The 24,110-nt window shown below is 35.4% G+C and overlaps 1 pseudogene; it reads left to right on the top strand.

Annotated features, from left to right (window-relative positions):
* The first annotated feature begins 661 nt into the window (after positions 1-661).
* LOC140532198 (bcl-2-associated transcription factor 1-like) lies at positions 662-22,386 on the top strand (annotated as a pseudogene).
* Positions 22,387-24,110: the final 1,724 nt, after the last annotated feature.

The raw sequence follows: 24,110 nt of genomic DNA, 5'->3' as shown, positions 1-24,110 counted from the left end.
ATAACTCTGCTACTGTATCAGCCCCATATATCCAAGGAAGTTTCTCCAAAGTGAACAATTTGAGTTAAACAGTGAATATGTACACCAAAGAATTGAACGGAATAGTAGCATTAAAAAATGAATTCATAGCTATTATTTCTGGCACCCACCTACCCAATGATCCCTCCACCCCCAACAAAGAAAAACTGTAATGTAAAACCAAAACTAACACTAGTATTGTATGCAATAGAGCTCTCTAGGGAAAAAAGGAAATGTAAATTTCATTATCTCTTCCCTATAACCCAGATTGGTTGTTTTAATGACTGAGTGTGACTTCTAACAACAGCATTTTGAGAAATTGATAGCATGTCAAGTATAATCAAAGACAAAGCTTTTGTTTTCATTTTTGTTTTGCCAATTCAATTTAATCAGCATTCTTTAATGTTGGCCACTTAGATGATACAGTGGATAGTGTTGGATTTAGAGACTGGAAAATCTCAATTCAAATCCTGTCTCAGACACTTAACCATGTGATCCTGAGCCAGTCACTTAGGCTCTTTTAGTCTTCTTTTATATCTTTAAAACAAAAATAATAATGTCATCTACCTTAAAAGATTATTATAAAAATCAAATGAAATAACTTTATAAAGTCCTTTGCAAACATGAAAGAACTCAATAAACGATGATTGATGGTGATGATGATAACCTAGAGGTTAGGAATAAAAAAAAATGAAGAACATTTCTGCCTTCAGGGTACTTATATTGTACTAGAGATAACCATCATATATGAAAGTATTTTAAAACTAAGGGATCAGAAAAGTCTTCCTCTAGTAGAAGGTACATTAACTGAGCCTTGAGAGAAATGTCTACTGTGGGAGAATAAAGGTAGAGGAGAACATTCTGTACAAAGGCTTGGAGACAAGAAGTGGAGTAATAAATTCAAGGAACAGCAAATAGACTAGTTAGTGTATAATGTGAGCTAAGGAAGGCATAAAAGTCATAGGATCAAAGATTAGGATATATAATGGAACTCAGAGGCTATTTAGCCCAAATACCTCATTCCACAGATGAAGAAACTGAGGACCAGGTTTATTCAATGAATTGCCTACAGTAACAGAGGTAGTAAGCATCAGAGGTGGGATTTGACCCTGGGCTCTCTGATTGCAGAGTCAATTCCCTTCCCACTCCACTTTGAAAGGATATAAAGGATTATAAATTGGGAGAAGCATATGTTTAAGATATTTGCTAAATATAATTGAATATTTTTTTTAATTTGGGAAAATTATAAAAACTACCAAATGCGTGGACCATTTTCAAATATTTGTAGGTTAAGTTTTCAAAACCATATGCATGTTTTTATTGTATCTCCATAATAATATTAATAATTAACACTTACATAATGCTTACTATGCAAAAGGCACTGTGCTAAGCACTTCGTATATTTCTTATTTGAGCCTCACAACAACTCTGAAAGGTAAGAGTTATAATTATTTTCATTTAACAGATAGGAACACTGAGGCAGACAGAGGATAAGTGACTTGCTCAGGTAGCACAGCTAATAAGTATGTAAGGTCATATTTGAACACAGATCTTCCTGAGTCCAGGTCCAACACTCTATTGTGCCACTTAGGTGCCCGAATGTTGGTTCAGCTTTTGTTGTAGCAAAGGCTCATTAATTAGGACAGCATTAATTAGAATTTTGCAGTCGTGTCATTGCTAACTGCTCTTGGTTTACTATTTTATATTCTAAAAACACTTTTCAAGTTGTCATACATTTATGTAACTGTAGTGCCAATGTGATATTCACATCCGCAAGAGAACCATGAATATCCCAGTACAATTCTGAATCTCAAAATATAGCAGACTCCCGCATGCAACACAGAACCAAAACATTCAATTTATCCAGACACAAGAAAGCCAAATCTATTATAGCAACAAAAATCTATACACAACAATAGTGTAGAGAACAACACCATCCCCAAGCCTTCCCCCTGGTAGGCTTCCCACAAATAAGATCCATTGATAAAGTCACATGCAGGTTCCCTTAGACCAAATCACAAACAAGCTCTTTCACTCAAGCTAGCCAGCTGCCTGCTTGCCTGCATCCTTCCTATCTGTGACTGCTCTCATGACTAACTTCCTCTCAGCTCTGCTTTAGCTCCACCTGTTTTTGTTCCATCTGTGCAGCAAAATTCTCCCTCCCCAGACTCATGTGACTCAGGCTTCCAAGTGACCTGGAGAGGTTACATGGGTCTAATGATGAATGGAGATGGTCTTCCCATTTAAGTTACCATTACAGTAACTTGAAGATTTTTCTCATTTGCTATAGCTTTTTAATTTCAGACCTTTCCACCTTCCCCTTTCTTCCCTTTCCTCAAATGGCTTGTCTTCATGTAGGACTGATTTCATCAAATAAATAAATGCATGAAAATGTAGGAAGAACAAAATTAATTTACTTACATGAATTTAATATTTTCATTTAGTGTCTACAATTATCCTACTTTTTTAGGCCTGTTTCATCTATAAAACAAGACTCGATCATCACTAAGATCCCTCACAATTTAAAATTCAATAATCCCATGACACAAAATGAAAACATGGCCATATTCATCAATAGTAATGAGAATTAAGCTTGTGTTGTGTGAAGAACACCATACTAGGCAATTGGAGAAAGACAAGTTTTAGATCAGACTTAGTTCCTGTCCTCATGAAACACAATCTAGTAAGAGAATGGAACAAGCTAAATTACACAATTCAATTCAACGAGAGTTAATAAAATCTACTACATGTAAGTAGTGAACATACAATGGCAAAAATGTAGGAGGTCATGTCCTCCAAATGCTTATATAAAGACAAATGTAGGACATGAGAAGGGCACAGTGGGCATTTAGCCCAACTGATTGGGAAACATATGAATAGGAAAAGTACTGGAGACAACAGGAAAAACTTATATATCAGGAAAATAATAAGAAGGTATCTCATGAGATGAAGCTTTACGGTAAAAATATGTTCTGAAAACTAGGAATTAGGAGGGAGTGTATTCCAGGGATGATTTATATGAACTGGCAGGGATGGAATTCTGCATGTGAATTCATGGAATATGTTAGCCAGCAGTATTAGTTTACTGGAACATATATTGAATGAAAGAGAGAAATATGAAATAAGGTTGATAACGTTAGTGGGAGGCAAACATGAAAAGGTTTTGAATAGCATTCTAACAATTTCAACCCCTGCTAAGCCCAGAAGGATGAGTGCTATGAACTTTCTCTACCCACAGAAAAACTCTCTATTCTGGGCACAGGAGTATTGAATTCAGTTCTGGGGAGAGCCTGGTTAGTTTACTTCATTGAGCTGTTTGGTTTATTACACCCATTCCCTGACACTCCTACCAAAGATTTACTTAAAGTTTAGGTTTTTCACATGTCTAAAGGATTCTCAAATAGTGATGAATAAAAGTTCTCAACATGTTGTTTGTCCTTTGTTTTCAAAGAGGACCAATCACATCATTACTGATGACTTGACTTGCCTCTGAATTGAATTTAAGTGAGGCAGGGTTTCACAAAGTCATCAGCCTCTCTCCCTGAGTCATTGAAGTCCAGTGGCAGGATAAAAGATTGTATGAACTACAGTGGCTCAGGATGAGGTGGATGATCTTGGCATCTTTGATGTCTTAGAAAGCTCTAAGTGTTCCACAATGCCTACTTTGGCCACCTTTGTGGCTATTGTAACAAATTGTTCTCATCCACCCATTCCACCAGGAAAAGTCTTCACATGTTTGAGGTAGACATCCTCCTAACTCACTGACAGGTTTGAGGCCAGTCTGTCACCCTCAGCCTGATGCAGCCCATCTGCCAAAATGTTTTACAGGGGTATAGTTGCTGTATATGTTACTGCTTTTTGGAGTCACCAGTGAGAATTGGGTAAAGGTGGACATCAAAGGTGGATGAGTCAATCTGAAAAGGACTCAGCAAGGCTTCACATTAGAGGTGGTAATCCTCCCTGAACACACCAAGTTCTTAGCCTACAATGTAAACTAAATAAACTAATATGGGAAATACATTTATTTTCTCTACATATATTGATAATGTATTTTTGCTTATTATTAGAATAATTTTGCTTCTTAATGTGAAGATCTTCCTCACACATTAACGTGCCTGCCCATTAAAGGAAGTTTGATTAGGGAAGGTTTGTAGGAAGGCACACATGTTTTGTTAATGAGTCACTAGTTCCCAATGGTTATGATGCCCTTTGGCTCTAAAAAATGTACAAATACTCTGTGGTGAGGTTTTACTTTGGGTTTTACTTACTGGAAGTGTTTGTTTGGCCAGATGAGAGTCTGGTCTGTGACTAAGTAGTCTCTCTGCTTTGAAAACCCAGATGTTGGTGCTTCTGTCTCTGGTAACTATGTGCATATGGTCAGACAGTTGGAACTGTCTGTTGATCTATGATGTATGCACTATTTATGTCAGATAGTTGGAAGCTCTGTTGATTTTGATTTCTCTGTATTTTCTCTAAAGTTGAAAGGGCTGACTTTTTCCCTTGGACTAAATATCTAAATTAATTATAAAGGACTTATGTAGCAAGATGGTATCTGCATCCAGAGAAAGAAATGATAAATGGAATTACGTATAGAATGGGAAATAAAAATATATATGTACACACATACATACATACATATATGTAAATATTTGCATGTGTGTATATATGTATATATATACATATATATGTATATATATATATATATATATATATATATATATATATCAGCCATCTCTATGGCAGGGTTGGGGAAACAGAAAAAAAGGAAAAAATACATGATAATTTTATTATATATTTAAAAGGAAGAGTAAAGTGTTCATAGTAGATTTGAAGTTTCATGCACACTCATTTGGTTTTTTTCTATCATACTCTGTTATGGAAATGATTGGTTTTTTTTTCTTAGGGTCAGAATAAAATGATTTTTTAAAAAAGAATATGCTATGGTTTAGGTAATTTTTAAGAACTTTGATGCAATATAAAAATATGTGTTATAAATACTATCTTAAAAATTAAAAATGAAAAAATATCATTAATAAATTAATAGTATGCTAATTAATATTAGAAGAAGTGGGGAGGCAGAGCCAAGATGGCAGAGTAGAAAGACACACATACGCTAGCTCCAAACCCACAGTCCATAAACTGTCTCTAAAAAAGAACTCCCAACAAACTCTGGAGCAGCAGAAGCCACAGAACAATGGAGCAGATGAGATTTGTGTTCCAGAGAGCCCTGAAAACCTCTCACAAAAGGTCGTTCGAGCTGTGGACCCGGAGCCAAGCCCAGCCCTGCCTTGGCCGCGTGGCACAAAGAGGAGCAGCTCCGAGCAGGCTTCAGGGACAGAATCTCCAGCATCTGCGCAGGGCTCTCCACCCATGGGACCTGAAGATTGGTGAAAGGGTCTCTTTGGCGGGTCGAGAGGGAAGTGGGGTGCCCCCATAACTCAGGCCCCCTCGGGAGGCAGCAGTGGAGGCAGGAGCAGCCCAGGGCTCCCCAAGCAGGCAGGAGCCAAGATCCATTGTTGAAGGTCTCTGCATAAACCACCTGAGGGAACTGAGCCCGTGAGGCGGCCCTGCCCCCACCTGAGCACCTGAACTTGATCTCACACTGAATAGCAGCCCTTCCCCCGCCAAAAGCCCTGAGGCTGGGAAGCAGCATTTGAATATCAGACCCCAAGCCCTGGCTGGGCAGATCTGGAGGAAAAGTGGGTGTGAAGAGGATGCTCAGAAGTCAAGTCACTGGCTGGGAAAATGCCCAGAAAAGGGAAAAAAAATAAGATTATAGAAGGTTACTTTCTTGGTGAACAGGCATTTCCTCCTTTCCTTTCTGATGAGGAAGAACAATGCTTACGATCAGGGAAACACACAAAAGTCAAGGCTTCTGTATCCCAGCCCACTCAATGGGCCCAAGTCGTGGAAGAGCTCAAAAAGGATTTTGAAAATCAAGTTAGAGAGGTGGAGGAAAAATTGGGAAGAGAAATGAGAGACATGCAAGCAAAGCATGAAAAACAAGTAAACACCCTGCTAAAGGAGACCCAAAAAAATGCTGAAGAAAATAGCACCTTGAAAAATAGGCTAACTCAATTGGCAAAAGAGGTTCAAAAAGCCGATGAGGAGAAGAATGCTTTCAAAAGCAGAATTAGCCAAATGGAAAAGGAAGTTCAAAAGCTCACTGAAGAAAATAGTTCTTTCAAAATTAGAATGGAACAGATGGAGGTTAATGACTTTATGAGAAACCAAGAAATCGCAAAACAAAACCAAAAGAATGAAAAAATGGAAGATCATGTGAAATATCTCATTGGAAAAACAACTGACCTGGAAAATACATCCAGGAGAGACCATTTAAAAATTATGGGACTGCCTGAAAGCCAGGATCAAAAAAAGAGCCTAGACATCATCTTTCATGAAATTATCAAGGAAAACTGCCCTGAGATTCCAGAACCAGAGGGCAAAATAAGTATTCAAGGAATCCACAGATCACCACCTGAAAGAGATCAAAAAGAGAAACTCCTAGGAACATTGTGGCCAAATTCCAGAGTTCCCAGGTCAAGGAGAAAATATTGCAAGCAGCTAGAAAGAAACAATTCAAGTATTGTGGAAATATAATCAGGGTAACACAAGATCTAGCAGCTTTTACATTAAGGGATCGAGGGGCGTGGAATATGATATTCCAGAAGTCAAAGGAACTAGGACTAAAACCAAGAATCACCTCCCCAGCAAAACTGAGTATAATACTTCAGGGGAAAATTTGGTCTTTCAATGAAATAGAGGACTTTCAAGCATTCTTGATGAAAAGACCAGAGCTGAAAAGACAATTTGACTTTCAAACACAAGAATGAAGAGAAGCATGAAAAGGTAAACAGCAAAGAGAAGTCATAAGGGACTTAATAAAGTTGAACTGTTTATATTCCTACATGGAAAGACAATATTTGTAACTCTTGAAACTTTTCAGTATCTGGGTAGTTGGTGGGATTATACACACACAGAGAGACAGAGAGCACAGAGTGAATTGAATATGATGGGATCATATCTTAAAAAAATGAAATTAAGCGGTGAGAGAGAAATATGTTGGGAGTAGGAAGGGAGAAATGGAATGGGGCAAATTGTCTCTCATAAAAGAGGCAAGCAAAATACTTTTTAGTGGAGGGAAAAAGAGGGGAGGTGAGAGAAAAACATGAAGTTTACTCTCATCACATTCCACTAAAGGAAGGAATAAAATGCACACTCATTTTGGTATGAAAACCTATCTTACAATACAGGAAACTGGGGGAGAAGGGGATAAGCAGGGTGGTGGGGATGATGGAAGGGAGGGCATGGGGAGGAAGGAGCAATGTGAGGTCAATACTCATGGGGAGAGACAGGATCAAAGGAGAGAATAGAAATAATTGGGGGCTGGATAGGATGGAGGGAAATATAGTTAGTCCTATACAACACAACTATTATGGAAGTCATTTGCAAAACTACACAGATTTGGCCTATATTGAATTGCTTGCCTTCCAAAGGGAAGGAGTGGGGAGGGAGGGAGGAAAAGAAGTTGGAACTCAAAGTTTTAGGAACAACTGTCGAGTACTGTTCTTGTCACTAGGAAATAAGAAATACAGGTAAAGGGGTATAGAAAGTTATTTGGCCCTACAGGACAAAAAAGAAGATGGAGACAAGGGCAGAGAGGGATGATAGAAGAGAGAGCAGATTAGTGATAGGGGCAATTAGAATGCTTGGTGTTTTGGGGGTGAGGGAGGGGACAAAAGGGGAGAAAATTTGGAACCCAAAATTTTGTGAACATGAATGTTATAAGTTAAATAAATAAATAATAATTTTAAAAAAAAAAGAAAGAAGAAGTAGAAAAGAAGGAAATGTGCCAGTACCAGGTCTAGTACTGGTACTGCCACATCTCCTTTCTCTTTACTTTCTTTTATTATTTTCCTTAAGATTTTTAGGCTTTGTTCTTATTGATATGATCTTATCCCTCTCCTTAATTATACAAATCAACCTGTAGTTTGATTAAATCATGTATGCGTCTGTGTAGATGGACTCCCAGATAATTTACAGATGCTATAGTTATGCAGTTATGCTTAAAGAAACTTATTTTCCTACCTCTTGAAGGCTTTTTTTGTGTTTAAAGATATTAATTTCCTATAATTGTTTTGTGATGTTACTTCTCATTGTTTTACTTTGGTAATGTACTATAAAAAGCCAAGAACATATTTATGCCCTTTGATTCTTATTCAGTAATTACTAGAGAACTATCAACTCTAAATTTTCTTAAGTTTTATTTCATTTTTTAAAGGAAGAAAAAACCTTTTTAAATTAAGGTTTGTTTTGTAAATACAAAACAAGGGTCACACTGAGACCCAATTATTATAGCTTTGCTATTTACATCTCCCTATAATTTAATTCATTTTTCCTTTACATATTTAGAATTTGTACCATTCAGTAAGTGTGTATAAAGAATCAATATTACTTCATAATCTATGGTGTCTCTAAACATAATGTGGTTTCTCTGATAATCTCATTTAAAATGTCTAATTTTACTTGTTCCTTATCTGAGATCATGATACCACCTCTGTTTTTATTTCCCTCAGAGATGACAAATTATGCTTCAGTACTTCATTATAATTCTATTTCAGTGTTTCAATTGTGTTTCTTATAAATAATGTACTGTTCACTTCTACATTCTCATCCTTTCTGTAATCCTTCTAATTTTGTGAATGAATTGATCCCATTCCCATTCCCATTTTTACTTAAGCTTTTCCCTCCATCATTTTTTATAATGTTGTTTTTTTCTCCCTTTGCCTTTCATGTCCATTTTTGCAATGGAGAATAAGAAGTGAAGGAATGAAAGGACTGAGATCAATCTGAGCAATCCATAATTAAAGTGGTCTGATCTCTCTTCTGTCATCTCCACTAAATGTAGACTTTAATTATTGGTTCTTATCATGTCTTACTATCCTTTTAAATCCTTCTTTGATGATCTATCCTCTGAAGTTGAAGTTTTCTTCTGTGACTAACTCTATCACCAACAATACTCTCCTTCCTAACACTATGCCTTTTCTCTCTCCGTCCCTACCTATTTATCTGTTTGACTTTAAAATATTTCTCCACCAAACTGTGTGTGAATGTTTGTGTGTACGCATATGTGTACATGTGTATGCATATGTGGATTAAAGTTTCCCTTTCCTAGACTCAGATTACATTGAGATCCATGAGAGAGCCAATCCTCCTTCCCCCATTACCCATGTTGAAAACTTTTCTATTGTGCTAAAGTTATGAAAAATAATAGCTTTATGAATCTTTCTCGTTCCTTCCTAGTGTATTCTTCAGCCTCTCCTTTTTCTTTTATTTCTTAAAAACAACAAAGCACAGCAAAATCATGCACAAATCTTGTTTATCTTTCTTTTTTACTATCTCCATAACCTAATTATCTGAGTGGGATTTTGATTTCACGATTATTTCTTTTCCCCTATTAGTATCATCCAATTGCTAAATAATATTATCATTTTTAGGTAAAAAGAAAAAAAAATGATACTGTTCTGGTGTCTTTCATTGCTAATTATGATGACCAATGCTAGCTTTAAGGAAAATATTCTATCTATTTTTTATTAACAGATGCAGACATTCAAACCTGAAAGAACTTTATAAATTTGGGTAAAGCCAAGCAGGAAGAGAAGCTTTAGAGGATAGATGATCAAAGAGGGATTTAAAAGGATAGAAATAATTATAAGAATTAATAACTAAGGTCTAGATTTGGTGAAAAGAAATGACAAATGAGTGATCAGATCACTTTAATGAAATTGTATCACAAATTATGGATAAGGATATAATTTACAATGAGTCTAGAAAGGTAGTTGAGAAAAATTTGTATAGACTTTTTAAAGTTAACATCCTAAAGGAAATAGGAAGCTACTAGAAGTGATTGAGTAGGGGACTCACATGGTAGGATCTGAATTTAAGGAAAATTGTTTCGGCAGCACTATGTAGGGTGGATTAGAGCGGTGAGAGATTTGAGACGGGAGACTAATTAGTTTGCAGTTGCAACAATCTGGGTGAGGGTTGATGATAGCCTGAATTAGCTGTGTGAGTTAATTATTGGAGTTAGATTAAAGAAATGCTGTGAAGGTAGGAATGGTAAAATTTAGTAACTGATTGGATATGAAGACTTAGGGAGAATGAATAGCCCAATAAAATGCTGAAAGATAGGAAATAACTGAAAGACAGAAAGCCTAGGAAAAAGTGGGATACCTATAACAGAAATAGGAAAGTTTGGAAGAGATAATGTTTTGGGGAAGAAGGTAACGTGTTCAGTTGTGGTGCTGACAAATTTAAGCTGTCTCTCTAGGTGAAAGGAATAGGACAGCAAATATTAATGGGAATTTGAGTGAATCACACTGACTCCATCTTGTGATTCAATTCTGGATCCAGTTCAATTCTCTTTCTTTCCAATTATTGGTCTAGTCCAATTTCTGCCTTGTGAGAAAACTTGATTTAATTGTGAGCATGCCTTATTGTTTTGTTCGAACTAGCCCTGAATGGCTGGGAAGCTTGATTGCCTCTACCAATTGCTTAGAGACCCTTAACTAAGGACCTAGGTTATGCTGACCAGAAACCCAATCAGATTTGATGATTTATACAAGAAATTTTCTCACAAGTTTGCATCTTAAGCAACCTATGTCTTCTCTGAAAAGTGGCCCTCTAATTGGTCAGTTATTTTTTCCAAGTTTGTTTGATTGTTCACAGACATGGGAGGCTGTACATTGCTTTTTCTAATTTCAAACAATTTCACCTGTTCCCTCTTCTCTCTTCTGATTCTTTCTCCAACTAAAAATTAGATTACCTAATTTTATTGTTCTAGTTAATTTCTTTTAATTTATTGGAATTATTTTATTAACTGTTTTAATGTATAAAATATGTCTCCTCATATATTTGAAGTTCAGTGCCAAAGTTGAAGAAGATGACTGTTCCACATTTGTTATTCAATTGACAAGCATCGCTTTAATAAATCAATATGCTATGAAGCTTGAACTTTTGTTTCCTCTGTCATTTCATCTTTCATCCTAAACAATTTTTGGCAAAGCCAGCCAGGTTAACTCAGGACCCTGACAGCCTTTCAGAAAAGTTTCCTAGAGTACTCTGGTTAATCTTTCACCAAGAGACTTTTTTATAGAAACGTTCCCCAAAGTTCAGGCTGCTGCCCTTGATCCCATTAACTCAACCCATTGATGCTTCCAAATTAAGTTAAGGTTTAGGTTTAAGTTTAGGATTTACATTTCCCTCAGAAGAGGGAGGGTTTATAATTAGGTTTTCCCTAGAATATAGAAAGCATCACCCTTAGGTCTTTCATAATTAATTTGGGTATTTATAATTTTCAAAATGACTAATAGCTAAAAATTGTCCTTAAAAAAATAATGTTGTTACTTGACAACATTCTCTTGGTTCTGTTCATTTCATTCTTTATTGTTCATGCAAGTCTATTCACGTTTTTTCTAAGATTGTCAAGCTCATCATTTCTTAAAGTACAGTAGTTTGTATCACAATCATATACCACAAACTGCTCAGTTATTCTTCAATTGACAGACAACCCTTCAATTCCCATTCTTTGTCATCACAAAGAGAGCTGCCATAAATATTTAAGGACATATAGGTTGTTTTCATTTTTCCCCAATCACCTTTGGAAACAGACCTACTAGTGGCATTGCCAGGTCAAAGGGTATAGGCGGTTTAATAATTCTTTGGGCAAAATTTCATATTGCTCTCCAAAATGGGTCGATTAGTTCACAGTTCCACCAATGGTGAATTAATGTCTCAGTTTTTCACACCCCTCCCCAATATTTGTCACATATTTATGTGTAATAGTAGCCATTTCTAAGGCAGGCAGTGAAAGAAGAAAGAAGAAAAAGAAGGATAAAATGAAAACTATATGATAACTTTAAATGCATGTGTATGAATGTATATTGAATAGATATACATGTATATGAAAATACATACATACATATACATATACATATACATACATAGATAGATAGATAGATAGATAGATAGATAGATAGATAGATAGATAGATAGATATAGGCTTTTGTACTACTATGTTATGGAAATGCTTGTTTTATTTCTTATGTTTGGATGAAAATAACTTTCTTAAGTATGGAATAAAATAAATAAAGAAAAGAAAAGAAAGAATTCATTTCCACACCTTCCCCCCAGAAGACAGGAAGTTTAGGATTAGGTATTCCACCAGAGTTGGGGATAATTAGGCTAAGCACTGTTTTCCTCAAGGGTGGGAAAATTTAGGAAATAGTGCACAATTAAATTATGTGGTGTTTGGCATAAATCTGAAAGAAATTCAACTGATAATGTGTTTTGGCTCTAATTCAGTTTTTTTCATTATTACTAATTGAAAAAATAAGGCTACCATGTATATCTTTGTCTTATCATTTAGTCTGTGTTTTTATTTCTTTTTAAAATATATGAAAACCTTTGTCTTGTGTCACATTTAGTGTTGTTTGTAGATTCCCCTATCTTGAAAATTTTCCAAAAGCAAAATGCAGACAACTAGAAAAACTGTTAAAATGCTGCAGCCAAAGAATCTGCTATTCTGGGGAAGATTAATGAAATTTCATAGTTTCATTTCATACTTGAAAAAGTGATATCAAACTCTTTGTCCCATAAACAGGACTCTCACTTTAGTCTTTCAGCAGATTAGTTTATAAGAAAAACCAACAACGATAAAACCTGCCAGATGCTTTCTCTCTGTCATTTCAGCCTTAGATATGCTGAGATTACAGAGAAATATTCAGATAGTCAAAGAGGGGAAAGCTTTTGCTTGGTCTATAGGATTGTTAAAAGTAGTCAGTTTGGAGAGGGAGGAGCCAAGATGGTGGAATAGAAAGATACACAGACGATTAGCTCCTACCCCACAGCCCATAAATACCTGTAAAGAAGAACTCCCAACAAATTCTGGAGCAGCAGAAGCCACAGAACAACGAAGTGGAGGGGATTTCTGTTCCAGAGAGACCTGAAAAACCAACACAAAAGGTCTGTCGCACACCAGACCCTAAGCAGAGCCCAGCCCTGCCTTGGCTGCGAGGCACTCAGGGGAGCAGATCCTAGCAGGCTTCAGGGACAGAATCTCCAGCAGTAGCGCAGGTCCCTCCACCCACAGACACCAAAGGTGAATGATAGCATCTTATTGGTTGGCCAAGAGGGGAGTGGGGTGTCCCCATATCTCAGGCCCCCTCAGGAGGCAGCAGCGGAGGAAGAAGCAGACAGGGGCTCCCAATTCAGGCAGGAGCCCAGATTCATTGTTGAAGGTCTCTGCATAAACCCCCTGAGGAAACTAAGCCCCTTGTGGAGGCCCTGCCCCCACCTGAGCACCTAAACTTAACCTCACACTGAATAGCAGTCCTACCCCCCTCCGAAAGCCCTGAGGCTGGGAAGCAGCATTTGAATCTCAACCCCTAAGCACCAACTGGGGCAGAATGGGCTGAGGTGGGATTCTCTGGACTCAATTTCCCCAATGACACCTGGCAGACTTTAAGCCTGACTGAATACAAGTGGACAATCTACTACTGCCTGGAATAGACATGAAGTTGGGGAGATATTGTTTCCCTGCAATGTCCCTACTCTTGGTGGTAATTCCTTATAGTGAAAAGGTTTGTAAGCTTAATACCAGATCTATTCAATTATAGATTATGGGTAGAGGAACATCTGAGGCTGCCTAAAATTAAGCTATTAGGCATAGGACTTTAGACCAACAACATGAAGTTAGAGTCTTTTTATTCTTAGTAATACTGAGGAGACAATTAGATCAAGAGATTGTGAAGTTAGCAACATAAATATTATCTATGTCTCAGTTGGCTTATGTTTAAAAAAAAAAAACTCTTTTGTGGTGCATATTGTAAATGCTTTAAAAAGATGTATCACCTGACCAGAAGTTTGAATTGCTTTATCTGTTATAAACTGTGTTAAAAATAAAATTAAAAAAATAAAAAGTAGAAATAAAAGTAATTGGTTTGTGAAGTTTGGAGACTAATCATTAAGAAGTTTAGATATTAATCATTTTAAAATTGCAAGAGAGGATTCCTGGTACTTCACGCAATTGCAGGAACTCATCCTTCTGAAATAGTTTAGTGAGTTTTGGGATACTACACTGCAGAATTTGTTTTAAGGAAAAATAAGAATAAAATTATGTAGAAGTTTCAGGGGTAAAAAGCACTTAGATGAACTTTTCCCCTGAAAATTGATAGACCTGTTGTTTTAACTGTAATGAAGGCAACTAGTTTGAAAGTAATTCCAGAGAAAAAGCATATGTGGTTTGCATTTTATAACTGCCTCTTCCTTGATCATGAAAAGAGGAAAGATTATTTAAATCAGGGAGCAACTTAAAAATGAGTAAAATTCAATTAAAGAATGGAAAAAGTCATTTAAACTAGGAAGAAACCTGTGAAGAGATACCAGTCCATGGGCCCAGACACTCTTGTTCACAAATGGGATAGGTATTCACAATAATAGAAGTAGAGAGGTGACCAGGACCCAAGAATATCTTTTGGGAAGACTGAAGTATAATTTTCAAAGCTTTATATAACAGAATTAATTGACTGCCATATGGCAAAGACAACATAAATTTTAACTATTATTGTCATTACTATTGTTTCTTTAAATGAATTTTATTGTTCCATATGTGATACCTCCACATCAGGCTATAGATATGATCAATATGAAATGCCAAAGGTGATAAGATTAATAATTGTCTATTTAAGGTAATTTGGAAATACATTTGACAAAACTGAAGTCATCTAATTGGTACTAAGTTTTGTTTCATGTTTTAAATCCATGATATTTCGTATGTCCCTGTTATATTTCTAAATTCTTTTGTATTATTAAATTTGGGAAATTATTGCACTAGAAATGCTGCAAGGTAAACAACTTCTCTTTTTATCTGGATACTGTTACATTATGAATTGAGCTTTTAAAATAATGTGATAAAATGAAAATTTGAAAAATTTTGAATATTTAAAAGGGCATATTTTGTTTTAAAACACTTGATTATAATAATAAGTTTATAATAATAAAGACTGAGTTTTCATTGGAAAATTTTTGCTTTTCACTTATAAAATTATGAAAATGCATGAGGTCACTTAAAGATGTAATTTTGATACATTAATATGTCAACCATCATGTATTTTCTGTACTATGAAACTTTGGAATGTGGTTAGTTTTAATTTATAAGTAAAGCATAATTGAAATGTAACTCTGAGAGATATATGGGAGAAGTTAGTAATACTCAAGCACTAACTTGTGATTAGTGAATGTTTGCTATTTGAGGTAAAGTTTTCTTGGGACTCTAATCTACTATTGTTTTGAGTTTTGATTATAGGGATTTCTGGCTGTCTGAATTGTCATGAAGCCAGTAGTAGAAAATGGCATGTGCTTCAGTCTGAGAACTGTTATAAGTGAATATCTGTCTCTGGGAAAAGTGGAGGAAACCTTACCATGGTGTAAGATAGGATTTTCTTGATCAGTTTCCCTATTGTGCTACTTTCTTTCTGAACAGGAAATTTACCCACCCTGAGTCTGGTTTTTGATACCCTATGATATATGATTAGTTATCAGATATGACTCATCTCTGGAATCAAACAGAGCTTAGGGAGTTATACTATATGTCAGGTGTATATGTGCCCTGAGGCAAGAGTTTTAACATTCTTATAACTATGTGCCTCCTTTTCTTTTCATAGAAAATTTCTGTAATCAAGGTAGGTAAGCAGTAGAAGTTGTGTAAGTACAATACTAAAATTGGAAAGTTATAGATATTAGAACATTTATGAGTTACTATAATACAATTCAAATATGAAAAAATATTACAATGTTAATCTGTACTTGTGATGAGGTTATAATATAAGAATAATATCCTCATAAAAGGATGATTAGACAAAGTAATAAGACAAAGATATAATGTGAATGTTTTCTTTAGAGTATTGAATCTTGGAGTAGCAAATATTGAGAAAAGAATAGGATTATATTATTTTCTCTAAGAACTATATACATATGAATATTGAATTCCAAATGCATCTGGTATAAAAATTCACACTTGGATTATGTTTTAGTAAAAATTTCTCAGAATTGAATTAAGGATTTCTGATATGAAATTGTATTGATAATTCTAAAGGAAGTTAAATTATTTTCTCAGTTATAGAGTATCTGTATGATAATTAAGAAATAAAAGAATTCATTTTTCAGTTAAACCCTCATCATGTTTTAAAAGGTTTTTATGTCAGGTATAGTGTTATATAAAGATAAAAATGGAAAATAGTATATAAAAACTGAAATTCTCTAAAGTTTCAGGTGAATTATGTGTTCTTAATTGATGTTTTCTCATGAATTTGTTTTCAATAGGATCATAAACATCAGGTTTAACGTGGTTTTGAAATAGTTATTGGAAAACCAAATTTAAGAGATCACACTAAATTTTATTGTCTTATAAAATTTTATTGCCTCTCTTATTGGCACATTTTAGGAGAATTATCTAGGAACTTCTCCAAGTGATTTGGAACCAGAGAAACTGGGTGTCTTTCAAAACTGCTCTGAGAACAAGGACTATTCTACAAAGTCTAAGTCTAGAAAGAAATTTAAGTTCGCTTAGTAAGAATTAGTTCTGTAAAACTTGGACTCAGTCAAAAAATTCCATACCCAAGGACCTAGAAGACAATGTGTGGCCTCAAGGCTGCAGGTTCCCCACCTAAGAGAAGATATTTCCAAGGACCAGATGACTACATGGGATATCTGAGACTCAAGAGAAGATGAAATGATTAAATAGACTTTGGGAGTGGGTTAGCGTAAATTGACCCTCTCCTTCATGAATCAAAAAGGAAAATTGAGGGAATTAAAATAGCAAGTGGCAGTGGGGATTGATTCAACCATACCAAAGCCATCTTGTGACTCAGGTCTGGATTTAGTTTAGTTCTCTTTCTGTTTGACTATGGATCTAGTCCAACTGCTGTCTTGTGAGAATTTTTTTTCAATTATGAGAATACCTTAGTGTCTTATTCGAACCTACCCCTGCATGGCTGGGAAGCTGGACTGCCTCTACCTGCTGTTAGCAACCCTTCCCTAAGGGCATAGGTTATGCTACCAGAAACCCAGTCAGATCTGACAGCTCATGCAAGGAATTTTCTCACAAAACCTTTGTTTTCCTCAGCCATTTCCCCCTTCACCTGCCACATAGGATAGCTTAGGCACAATATTTCTACTCCAAAATACACCATTCTTTTCTCCTTTTTTCCCTCTATAATATGTTTTTGGATTTTTAAATGTTTGTTTTTCTCTTTCCTTGTTAGAAATTTTATTATTTTAGACTCTAGAGGTCTAAGGAAAATTTATTCCCAAATTTGCACACATACACACTTGGGCAGCTACACTGGTGGTTTGCAAAAATGGCTCAGAGTGTGAGATGCCAACGCTTCTCATGTAGAAACTGCAAAATTTTATGGGTACAATGAGTTGTTTTACATATTTTATGTTAAAAAATATGATCATAAGTTTTATGTTAAAAATATGATAAGAATGATTAAAGATGAAGTATGAGGTGAGGCCTGGAGTTATTCATGTTTTCTTCTCATTCACAAGGGTCCTATGACTGTAACCCCCATCAGTGTTAAGGGACAACCATACATAGTTATTAATTCATTTAAATAAATAGAAGCCTAAGGTTATAACTTTCATAATATCAAAGTATCATTATAACTACCACTTCGTATGTACATTCTTATCTTTAAAATCTTTATGAAAATAAACTACACACATATTACAAATTATCTTTGATAAAAATATGAGAATGCCACTAAAAATTCCAATGTGGGTTTGAGTTCTGCACTTATTCATATAAGTAATAATTTATCACAATGATGGAGAACAATTAAAAAGTTAATATTGGGATCAAATCTTCATTTGCCTTACAACATGGAGTCCTTTTTGTTTGTGAGAGGGATTTCAATTTTGAGCCAGTGGCTAGGAGTGTTATGACAAGGGAAAATGACAAATGCCCAAAAAGTTGACTTTTTCCCATATATTAGAAGGATTTTTAAGGGAAGTAAAATTCTAAATTCTAAAAAATAAAGTAAATTCTTAAAAAAATAACTTATTTGATACAAGTAGCATTAATATAAAAATATTGTTCCAGAGAGAAAAATAATAGGAGAAATTTTATCACAAAGAAAGTAAAGCAATATTTTACATTTATAAACCATTATGTAGAAATAATCTGTTAAAAAATACTGTTGAAAAATCAAGAAAAATCAGAAGGGGTTTTCAAACAGAGGCTAACTGAAAATGTGTTTATCAGGGGTTTTAAGCTGCTAGCTTTATGAGCTAATATCTAATCTTGGAGTATTTTTAAAAAATCAAATCCTTTTCATCACTGGAATTGCTAGGTTTTTCAGTCATTACCTTCTTAGCCAAATTATTTAAACATACAGCAATCTCTGCTTTTGGCAAAAATAGAAATGAGAATCAAGGGTCACATTCTTTTCAGAAGACAAAGATTTTATGTGCATTTATAGTCAAAAGATTTTATTTTTTTCTTAACCCAAAACAGTTATGTTTCATGCTTGACTTAACCCTTGTATTTAATCTGTAGGGTGCATTATCAGGGGTCTATTATAATCCCAATAGGAACCAATTACAGAATCCATCTGTTGGATGCTTACCAATATGAAGCATGATGCAGTGAGAATGAGTGAAAATGATGCCCCATTTGACAGTGGAATCCATACATTCTTGGATAATGAGTATAAACTAGCTATTCTTCTTGTTGACATGCTGATTTGGGAAACTTTTATGTTTGTTCACTGGAAAAGAATTTAGAGGTCTTAGCTAATGCTTAACAGGTGCTAACAGAGAAGAATCCTCTGTAAACATCAGGCAGAAGTAATTTATAAATAGTATAGGCATTTGGTATCCTTGTTTTAGCTTTAGTCCACAAACTTCCGATTCTGCAAGTAAATTGCCTGAGTCATCTTGAGTTTCTTAGTTAATCTATGCGAAGTATAGAGAAGAATCATAGAATCAAATCTGAAAATTTGAAGGAATGTCTGTGACTATCTAATCCTATCCATATATCAAGTAAATCCCCATTATAATAGCCTAACAAATAATCATCCAGTTCCTGATTGACAGCTTGTAAGATGAGAGGAACTCATCATCTCCCTAGGCATCCCATTCTACTTTGAGGCATTCTAATTGTTTGGAAGTTTGTTTTGGTTTTATTTTCTGACATCAAGCTCAATGTATGCCTTTCCAGTTTCTACTTGTTGCCCTCCAAAGCCAAAGTGAACAATTTTAGTCCCTTCTCAACAAAACAATCCTTCAAGTACTTTTCCATGTTAAGTACATGTAGTTCCTTTCACTAAGTCTCACATGACATTTAATCAAGGACCTTAATCATCATGGTTTCCCTCTAGCTTGCCAATGACCTGGATCACAGAAATGAATGCCGTATTTATGATGAAGCCCAGCGAAGGCAGAAAGCAGTAAGATGATCACCTCTTGATTCTTAGGAGCAATTCCTGTGCAATCCATAGGACTCAATTAGTAGGCAGTGCAAAGATTTAATTTATTTTTCACTGTTTTGTCACTCTGCTGATTCATATTGAATTTACATGTCTTTATATGCCCCAGGTATTTTTCAAAACAATTTCTGTGTAATGATGCCTTACATTTTACTAGTGATGTTGATTTTGTTGCTCACAAGTATAAAGCTTTATATTTATCCCTGTTTAATTTGATGTTATTAGATTCTCTCAAGAGTTTGGCTTAGTAACACACACAGGAAAAGACAAATGAATGAAGAATGTCTCTTTTCTGATGAATTGATTGTTCAAACAATAATACACAGTCAAATGGAAAACTTAGAGATTTTAATGTATACCAGTACCCACAGACACAAATATGTAATCTGGGAAGAAAACTGTAAATAGACAATCTGGACTTTGGCTAGGCCTAGAAGAAGGGGAAAGATTGAATTATCTTTTGGAAACTGCTCAGATATTTTAATTACCCTAATGTTTCCCTTAAACTAAAGCCAATGTTTTTAAAAGGAATATTCTTCCATGATGTTTTATTGCTATAATTCATAGAGTAAAATGATATGATGAATTGGAGTTGAGTATCATACAAAGAGCAACATAGAAACTCCTGAGGAGAAGAACAGACTGAGTGATTAAGCAGAAGATATGATAGAAATGAGAAACATATGATAGGGGGTGAATTTTTCACTTAGAGAAAGGGAAGACTGATGGATAGCTTCTCAGTTTTCTTGGTATTACCCCAAATTTTAGACCCAGCAATAGCTAATGGATCCATCTTCCAATATTCAAATTAACAAAATCAACAACAAGAACAACAAAATCACCAAAGTGAGATTTACCCATATTGTACCATATGCAATTTCTTCTGTGACTTTTGCTGGTGGTAGGGAGGTGAAGGAGGTGGGAAGTGAAAAGATATTCTAATTGATAAGAGTATCCACATTGAGGAAATCACATTTATTGAAGCATACCTTTTCCCACTAAATTTCACCTCACATTTATTCCTTATGTAAATCTTGACTTTCTTTGTTTACTTTGAGTTTCAGAAAACATGGGCTATTATTCCTAGTTTGTTAGTTGGTTATCCCTTGTAACTCTTTTCTACTCTTAGCATTAACTGAGAATTTGAATAATATAAGTATGTTCAAATCACCAGCTATTCCTCAGTTTTTAATAACCAAGTGTCATATGTTTTAGTATTGAAAAAGGCTTCTTTCTAGAAAACATTCAGAAATGCTTTAAGCCACCTCTTATTATGTCTACAATTCCTATATCATTCACTTTCTAGATTTAAAAGAAATCTTTTTTTTTTATTAATTTTGTCAATTCATTCAGTCTTTTTCAAACTAATTCTTCTACTTCCTTATAATTACCTGTTCATTGAATACTTACACCTACACAGGATGAGGAAATTGGGAAGAACTTCTTGCATGCACCTGACTTGAGAGGGTCTGCAAAGATGATCCCATCACACACTGTTCCAAAGGAAGAAACTAGAATGTGTTCTTAATTTTATCCTGATGATGGAGATCTAGAAACTTCAAAGATTGGACAGTTTAAAAAAGAGGTACACAGATGAAGAGAATGTATGTATATATATATATATATATATATATATATATATATATATAGAGAGAGAGAGAGAGAGAGAGAGAGAGAGAGAGAGAGAGAGAGAGAGAGAGAGAGAGAGAGAGAGAGAGAGAGAGAGAGATGTGTGTGTATATACACATATATACATAAGTGTGGGTGGGTATGGGTGTGTGGGTGGGTATGAGTGTGGGTGTGGGTGGGTGGGTATGGTGTATATGTGTGTATATATGCATATACACACACACATATGTGTGTATAAAAATGTACATCTGCTTGAAAGGAGTAATACCAGGGAGAAAGAGGTCCCAAAGAGGCCCCAAATAAAAAAGGAACAAAAAAAGGGAGAGCAGAAGGAGAGTGGAAGGATTAGGAAGCTGTAGATTATGTCAGTGATAAAGAGGCTGGAAAATGAAAGTTTAATGATTTATAAGGGGATGACACAGAGGAGACAGACGATTATAGACATTTCAGGAAGGCTGTCCTGGCTAATCAGGGTAAAATTTTTGCTGCTCCACCTCCTAGAATGCTGAAAGAGAAGGAACCAAGTACAAATCTAAAGTTTTAGTCAAGAACACCAGAGAAAGTGATAGATTTAGAGAAGAGAAACATTATAAACTTAAAGAGACTGGATATGAAGGGGAAAGACTTAGCACTATACAAGATAAGCATGAGGAAGATGACAAAAGTTCTGAATGCATGATGGTGAAGAAAGAAACTTATTCACCTGAGCAGGTAAAGTCGGAAAAGCTCAAAGAACTCTGATTAGGGTTCTGCTCTACACAAGAATTGGAAGGTGAGAGAAAAGTCTGCCTTCAGAGAGGAGGTCCACTTAAGATCAGAATTTAACCAGTGATTCCTATCATCCTGAAATCAAACTCAAAGTGGCACCTGTACCTCTTGATGATTCCAACAGACCTATTTCCTTCACTAAAGATATGCTCTTTGCTAGTCTATAGACAAGACGCACTTGTCTATTCACTCAAGAAAGAATAAAAATTCTGGTCTATCTTTGACCATATTAAGTTGCTACAGACCGAGATAAGCACTTCAGAGCATGATGTCCTTGGTTCGACATGTCAGCTTCAATGACCCTAACTTCATGTCATAAGGCTACTGAAGAACATTGCACCCAGCAAAATAAAGTTCAGAAATACACAGGGGAATTGACACCTCCTCTAGTGCCCCAATGAAGCAAAACTTATTTGAATAAGGCAGAGTTTTTTTAAAAAAAAGGAAATCAAAAGGGAGATTAAAAAAATAAGATAGGATTCTGGGAATATGGTGGAAGATGATTCTGGGAAGATAGGTGAGAAAATTCCAAGTTGCCAATATTTCCCTCAAAAAAAGAGTTAAAATAACACATTACGGTGAACAAAGTGTGGATAAAAATAAATAAGAATAGGGGCATCAAGTAAGGTCTTCCTGCAAAAATTTGAGAAGATCAGAAGAAAAATGCCAGGATGAGGTTTGGCCCCGGCAAAGAGCAAACACCTCCAGACTAGGTTGTGTTTTAACAACAAACGGCAAGCAAATTAAACAAGTATCAAGCCCTGTGGTTAGTTGATTTAAGAGGTTGTACCACACTAGCTACAGGAACTTTAACCCCAGAAATATTGAAGGGAGTTGGGCATTTGAGCCTAGGAAAATTGAGTGAACCTCTGCTGATAAGGAACTCTAGACCTAGTTGTGCTGCCAAAAATGGCCAGGGCGAGAGGGGACCATCTTATGCCTGGTGAGTACAGAAAAAGGGGGTCAGAAAGCACCTAGCTGCTGGCACTTACAAGAGATTGGAGGTTTGGCTTTGGTTCCAGGCAGGAAGGGAGAACTGAAGATCTGGGGTAAGGGCCACCATTTCCCATAACCCAGGGCTAGAAGCGAATATAAAAATTAATCTATTACCACCAAAAATGCAAAGGCAAAGGAGAAAGACTTCAAACATAGAAAGCTGTTACAGGAATACACATGACCAAGGTTAATCTTCAGAGGAGGATATTGAAGTAAAGAAACCCCCAAAGAGTGACATCAAAAAGTGTCTGACTGATCAAAGAGTGACTGACCAAAAAGAATTCATAGAAAAACTTTTAAAAGACTTTAAAAATCAAATTACAGAAATGGAGGAAAAATAATAATAATAATCCAATAAAAACAAGAAGATTACAAAAGGAAAGTCATCCAATTAGAAAAGAAAATACAGAATCTTAAGGAAGAAAATGAACTGTTTAAAAATAGAACTGGGTAAAGTAAAGCCAGCCAAATTATAAGAGATCAAGAAATAATTAACCAAAATATGAATAATGAAAAATAGAAGAGGAAGTGAAATATCTTATAAGAAAAACAATAGATTTGGAGAATGGATCAAGAAGAGAAAACGTAAAAATAAATGTACTAGCTGAAAGTTACCGTTAAAAAAAAAGAATATTGATAGAACAATGCAAGAAATAATATTTTAAAAATGGTCTGAAAGCATTAGAAAAAGGGAGGAAAGTAGAAATAGAAAAACTCCATTGATCACCACTTAAAAGAGACACTAGGAAGAATATATGATAGGAATGATAGGACTATCATATTCAAACTCTTTATTTCTTTTTTTCCCTCTTTTATTTATTTAGTTTTAGTTTTCAAAATTCATTTCCATAAGATTTTGAGTTCCAAATTTTCTGACAATCTCTCCACTCCCTCTGTTTTAAGACACTATGCATTCTGATTACCCGTTCCCCTAATCTGCCCTCCCTTCTATCACAACCCTCCCTTCCCATATCCTCATCTCCTCTATTTTCTTGCAGAGTAAGATACATTTCTATACCTCATTACCAGCATTTTTTATGTCCCAGTGGTATGTAAAAACAATTTTTAACATTCGTTTTTAAAACTTTGAGTTCCGACTTCTCTCCCTTCCTCCCTCCCCTCCCATCCCCACTGAGAAGGCAAGCAATT

This window comes from Notamacropus eugenii, chromosome 3 (assembly GCF_028372415.1).
Source record: "Notamacropus eugenii isolate mMacEug1 chromosome 3, mMacEug1.pri_v2, whole genome shotgun sequence".
NCBI lineage: Eukaryota > Metazoa > Chordata > Mammalia > Diprotodontia > Macropodidae > Notamacropus > Notamacropus eugenii.
This window is presented reverse-complemented; position numbering and strand designations above follow the sequence as displayed.